This window comes from Myotis brandtii, unplaced genomic scaffold (genome assembly GCF_000412655.1).
Source record: "Myotis brandtii unplaced genomic scaffold, ASM41265v1 scaffold138, whole genome shotgun sequence".
In the NCBI taxonomy this organism is placed as follows: Eukaryota; Metazoa; Chordata; class Mammalia; order Chiroptera; family Vespertilionidae; genus Myotis; species Myotis brandtii.
This window is the reverse complement of record NW_005354915.1, coordinates 714467-721144: the sequence shown is the minus strand read 5'-3', so window position 1 is coordinate 721144 and position 6678 is coordinate 714467.

The following is a 6678-nucleotide window of genomic DNA, read 5'->3' as shown; positions in this document are numbered from 1 at the left end:
GAGGCTGCTGGGGCGGGAGATGCTGCGGCTTCGGGCGCACGGAGCCGGGAAGTCGGGAAGTCAGGCCTCCGCGCTGCCTCTCGGACCCAGATCCGCGGGGACCCTTCCTTCCGGCGGCTCCTCTCCCTCGAAGCCTCCAGAGGGACCTGGGAGCTGGGATGTGCGCGGCGAGGTCCGGTCTCGGTCTGGGGGTCCACCCCTCTTCACTGCTGGGGCGTGCCCTGGCCTCAGTTTCCCCATCTGATCCTGGGGGTGGCAGTTCCCACCGCCTTGCCAGACTCCGCTGAGCCTCTGGCTCCGAGAGGGTTAAAAGCCACCTCCCTGCCGCTCTCAGGGGACACTCATCTCCCCCAGATACTGATCAATCGATCCGCGGTGCAGGCCCCGCAGTCACCAAATATCCGTCACTCACTGACCGCCCTGGAGCACCTGGTGGGACCCGACCCAACCGACCCAGCCGGGCCTGGCCTTCCTGTTCTCTCCTCCGGGTGCCCGAGGGCTTCCCTTTAGTCACCTCCTCCCAAAGAAGGGGGACCACCCTGCCCAGGCGACGAAGCAGGGCCCAGGCTGGCCAGGACCGCACCCGGTTCCCACTGCGGAGATCCCTCAAGAGGGAGCCCCGATCAGGCCCCAACACAAAGGGAAAGAAAGGGGGAGTCCAGCAGGAACGCTCTCTGTGGTTTTCCTCGTGGGCCTGGGCGCCTGTCCCTGCCGGTCTGCGGGACATCTCAGGGTTAGAGGACAAACTCCCAAATGAAACTTCTTCTTTTTTTTAAAGATATATTTTTATTGGTTTCTGAGAAGAAGGGAGAGGGAGAGACAGAAACATCCATGATGAGAGAGAACCACTGATGGGCTGCCTCCTGCACGCCCCCTACTGGGGATCGAGCCCCCAACCCGGGCCTGTGCCCTTGACCAGAATCAAACCCGGGACCCTTCATTCCACAGTCCGACGCTCTATCCCAGGGGTCCTCAAACTTTTTAAACAGGGGGCCAGTTCACTGTCCCTCAGACCGTTGCAGGGCTGGACTATAGTTTAAAAAAAAAAACTATGAACAAATTCCTTTGCACACTGCACATATCTTATTTTGAAGTAAAAAAACAAAACAGGAACAAACACCATAGTTGTATTTGCCTGTGGCCCGCGGGCCGTAGTTTGAGGACCCCTGCTCTATCCACTGAGCCAAACCAGCCAGGGCCCAGATGAAACTTCTTAAAAGCGTGTTTTGTTTCCTCGTACCCATGGAAGCCTGCTAGCTACCTGGGTGAGCGGGGTGGTGCGGAAGTGTGTGTGAGGGACCCGGCCCCGCTGTGGCAGGGTCTGCAGAGTCATCAGGAGGTGGTGACCCACGTCAGCACATCAGCCCTACCCAGTGGCTCTGCTCCAGGCACCCAGGCCTCAGAGGAGGTAAGCCCCCCCCCCACCGTCTGTGTTGGGACCAGGCGGGGTGAGAGGAGGTGGCTGCCTGGGACTGAGAGAAGGGGCAGATGAGAAAGGGAAGCATGGCCCTAGCCCCGTGGTCGGCCAACTGCGGCTCGAGAGCCACACGCGGCTCTTTGGCCCCTTGAGTGTGGCTCTTCTAAGCCTTAGGAGTACCCTAATTAAGTTAATAACAATGTACCTACCTATATAGTTTAAGTTTAAAAAATTTGGCTCTCAAAAGAAATTTCAGTCGTCGTACTGTTGATATTTGGCTCTGTTGACTAATGAGTTTGCCGACCACTGCCCTAGCCAGTTGGCTCAGTGGATAGAGCGTCGACCTGCAGACTGGAAGGTCCCGGGTTCGATTCCGGTCGAGGGCACATGCCCGGGTTGCGAGCTCGATTCCCAGTAGGGGGTGTGCAGGAGGCAGCCGATCCATGATTCTCTCACAACATTGATGTTTCTCTCTCTCTCTCTCCCTCTCCCTTCCTTTCTGAAATCAATAAAAAAATATATTTTTTAAAAAAAGGGAAGCTTGAAATGTAGAAACAGTTCTTCCCCTCGCGCACCCCCCCCCCCCCCCCCCAGCGGCTGCCCCTCTGGGTTCTCTCTCCTGCGGGTGGGGTGGAGGGCTATGCTTGCGACCTGTCCACCGAGCTCTGCCCCCTGTGCTCTCTGGAATGCACTTCCTCCTGGCACGGTGGGTGCTGCCGGTGCCCAGCCCAGCCCAGCGGAGGTGCTCGCCAAATGTGCTTGAAGGAATGAAGTAAAAGAAGTAGGAGGACAACCTCCGTAGTTGCGTCACTTGGAGATAATGGATAATGTTGTTACAGTTTGCCCCTTTTGCCAGGCATATTTGAATATCTTGGCTCTATAAATGTTTCAAACTCCTCCCCGCTCTCAACATTGTTTTTTATGTTTTCAACACTTACATATTGTTACATTATAGCCAGTTAATGGGTCTCAGGACATGTGGAGTGTTTATATGTGGTGCTTGCCCTGAATGCATGCGTCAGTGCATATGCTGCTGCCTGTCCCGGAGGGCCGCCCCTAGAGCAGCTGGCTCTCTGGCGGGACCCAGCTTCCGGGGCCGCGGTGTGCGCGTCTCGTTATTTCCTAGGAACGGAATCCCTGCGTCAGAGGTTATGCCGGACCGTGATCTCTGGGTGTTTACGAGTCGCTTGTTTGGGCTCATGAGTGAGCTCCTTGCCTCTTGTCTCTCTGGCAGGTTCTGGTTCGGCCTTTATAGGTGCTGCTGCCTGTGTGTTTAAGGAGCATGTTTTCTTTCTTGTTCTGCTCGATCTGTGTGTGCGCTTTGTGATAAAGGAGACATTTATGAGCTGGTGGGAAAGAGCCAGAAGAGGGGTCGGCGGAGAAGGAGGGCGGGTACATGGACCGAGGTCCCAGGGGATGCGGGGAGGGGGCGGGGCTGGCCCTGGTCCGGAGGGACCTGAGCTGGTGGGGACCGGGGGCAGGGGCTGGAGGACACCTTATGAAATGGCTTGGATCTTCCTAGAGAGCGGAAAGCGTCAAGAGAGGGGTTCTGGACCTGAGTCCCAGCTCCCTGCGCCGTTTGCTGGCCCGCTCCCCTCGGGCCCTCCCTGCTCCCCTGGGAAGAGCAGGTGTCATCGCCCCTTTGACAGATTCCCGGGGGGAGGGGAGCGCCGTGTTCAGGGCCAGTCAGCTGATGCGTGGCAGGGCTGGGTGCCCTTGAGAACCCTTCCTCTGGCCTCCGTGCCTCGTGGCTATCGGGACGCGCACCCGCCTTCCTCTGTCCGTAACTGGGTGAGCCTGTCCCTTCCTCTCCGTCTGCCTTTGTCTTCTTTCTGGACAGACCCCCGTGGGTCCAGGGGCTTCCAGCAGAAGCCGAGTGGACCCCAGGCCTAGCAGAGCCCCCTTCCTTTCCAGGCGGGCGACCGCCCACCCTCCCGGCGCCGCACACCCTCTCGGTGCCCACTCTCGCCCACCAGGAGCTCCAGAAGCCACAGCCTCTGCCTGTCACACCTGGGCAACGTCTGAGCTGGCGAACACGGAGCCCGTGGACAGGCACCGGAGTGAAACAGGAAAGGTGCCTCCCATGGTGTGAACTGGCTGGATTAGGAACAGCAGGAGCCACTGGCCTGGGTGTAGACACAGCGGGGAGAGGTCCCCCACCTCCCGGTGTCTGTGGCTTCATTTGCTCCCTCCCACGGTCTCCAAGGCAACCCCTTGAGCTGAGGGCAGGCTTCCACCAACTGAGCCCCCAGCTCGGTGCCGGTGCCGGACACTTGGTTACCTGATCTCATTTAACCCTCTCAGCCACCCTGAGCTGTCATTCCCATTCTATAGATGAGAAAGCTGAGGCTCGGGGTCAAGCGCCCTTGGTCACAGTGAGACTTGGGCCCCCAGCCCCAGGGCGGTCCCAGGTGAACTGGGCTGGGTCACAGGCAGACTCCTCTTACCTGCAAAGGGGGTTTGAATCCCAGCGGTGCCTCGTTTTCCTCGGGGCAGTTGGGACAATTAAGCACGTTTTTGCATGAAAACCACGTTGACCAGTGGCGGTGCCATAAGCCCTTAGGAACACAGTGTTGTTGGATCACGTAGCTCCTCGCCTACCGGGGAGATTTCCATGTGTGTTAACTCGGCCACCTGCCTCCTCCAGGGGTGAGAGGATGGGGCCACCCGAGACTGGAGAGAACGTGGATGTTTTGTTCTTGTTAATCCCAACCTGATACCTTTCCATTGATTTTGAGAGAGAGTGGAAGGGAGAGGGAGAGCCAGAGAGAAACATCGATGGGAGAGAAACACGTGGATTGGTTGCCTCCTGCACGAGCCCCAGCCAGGGCCCGGGCCGGGGAGGAGCCTGCAACTGAGGTACATGCCCTTGACCGGAATGGAACCCGGGACCCTTCAGTCCATAGGACGACGCTCTATCCACCGAGCCAAACCGGCCAGGGCGCCAGCATCTTGTTAAATGAAACATAAACAAGGTGTAGAAGGCACGTGTACCGGGTCGCCTTCTGTGGGCCACCTGTGTGGGCTCTGGGTGAGCGCGGCTCCGTGTCAGGCATCGAGGAAGAACCAGCGAGGCTACAACAAAGGCCACCACAGGAGGACGGGCTGTCAATGCCCTCCCTCCAGTCTCCGTGGCTCCAAGTGCCTTCCAGATAAAGAGCGAAGCGGGAGGTGTCACCAGGGCGGTGACTGGACCCCCCACCCCGCACTCGCAGGCACCTCTCTATAAAGACCGGGCGCAGGCAGCCCCGCCGGCTGCGGCTAAACGTTGGGGTATTCACGTGCAAATACAGACAAGACTCGAAGGTCTGAAGACGGAGCGGAAGCCGCCCACTATCCTCGCAGCCAGGAGGAAAACCGTCATCGCAGTTTAGTGGATTCTTGGCAAATGGCAGCTCTTCTGACCTATTATGGTTCGGAGGCTGCTGGGCGGAGGGAGGGACGCGGGGAAGGGGACACTGCACGTTGCAGACGCGGAGAATTCCTAGAAGCTGGTGGCTCTGAGCCGGGCAGAGTTGGTTTTCCTTTCACGGTTTTGCCGTCATTGTCAGAGGCACTGAGAGTGTCAGGACGGTTTTCCTTTATCCCCCCTCGCTCGGGCATGGGGTGCCCGCCGTGTGCCAGGCCCTCCCCGGGTCAGCGTCATTGACAGTCTTCAGCTGGGTGGGCAGCATCGGGCGCAGCGGCCGCTTTCCTCCGCTGCCAGTTCACTCCGAGGCCAGATCCACCCTGGTCAGTCCCTCAGGACCCACCCCAACGGCTTCGAGGGTCTGCCCCTGGTCTAGGCTGTGGGTGAGGCCCAGGGTTTGGGGGGCGTGATGCTCACTCACCCACTCATTTTAAAAAATATATATTTTTATTGATCTCAGAGAGGAAGGGAAGGGAGAGAAAGATAGAAACGTCAATGATGAGAGAGAATCATCGATGGGCTGCCTCCTGCACACCCCCCTACTGGGGATCGAGCCTGCAACCCAGGCATGTGCCCAGTCCACAGCCTTGGTGGGAGCTGTGCTGCAATCCAGGTGGCTTCCTGGAGGTGGCTGCTCTGCTCACACAGGTCAGGAGAGACTCCTGGAGAAGGAGGGTCTGAGACTTGGGAGCAGACACACCCTGCCTCTCCTTCCTCTGCACCTTTGTCTTCTCGTTTGTAAAATGGGGCTGCAGTGCTAGCGGTGTGGTGGGCCGGGGTGCCTGCTTTGTTCGTGGCCGATGGCAAGCTCTTCCTCTGGACTGTGGTTGGATGGGGGTGTGGGGTCAGGGGGGAGGGGTATTTTGGGAAGAGGGAGGAGCTTATTGCAAAAACCTGGAATCCCCAGAGCCTGGTGGTTTGAGCAGCAAAGCAGAGGTCAGCGTGGCTGGTCAGGAAGCTGTGGGCTGGCGGAGAGGGAGAGGTGTGGGGGGGTGTCTGTGTGATAAGAGGTCCTCCCCCTGCCCTCCTCCCTGCGCCTCGCTCTCCTGGTTTATCACAGTGGCCTCGTGACTGCTTTCTTGTTGCCACATGTCCTCTGTGGTCGAGTCTCAAATGGCAGCCAGGCAGGAAAGATCTCTAAGTTCTAAATCACACTATAGCCTTTTCTCCTCAGGGTCTCCCAGCGGCACCTCCTCCCAATCAGAGAGGCAAGTCCTTCCAGTGGTCCCAGGGCCCCCAAGGCCCGGCTTCCCCATTATCTCTCTGCCCCCCTCTCCTGGTATCCATCCCCCTTCCCTGCCTTGCTCACCCTGATGTTCCATCAACACCTTCTGGGCACATGGCCCCAGGGCCTTTGCACTCACCGTTCCCCTCCCTGGACACTTCCCCCCAGGCACCCCCAAGGTTTGCACAAATGTCAGCTTTTCAGAGAGACTATCCCTAACCGGTCTGTACAGAGCCCCCCCACCCCCGCCCGCAGTCCTCCCAGCCCAGGTTTCCTGCTGCCTTTTTCTCTGTAGCACGTCTCACCACCTGAGATATTTCTTCACTTGTTCTTGTTCTCCCTCTACCATGTCAGCTCCGTGAACGAAGCCACAGACTCTGTCCGATTTGTTCACTGCTGTGTGTATTTCCATTTGTTCACTTGGCGTGGGGCCTGGCACATAGTAAGTGGTCAAGCATGTGCTGCGTGAATGATCGAGGTGCTGGGAGTGATGCCAAGGGCTTGAGCAATTTCTTTCCAAGATGATGTGTTGTGGGTTTTTTTTTGTTTGTTTGTTTTTTAATTTTGTTTTATTGCTTAAAGTATTACAAAGAGTAGTACATATGTCTCCTTTTTTTCTTGACCTTC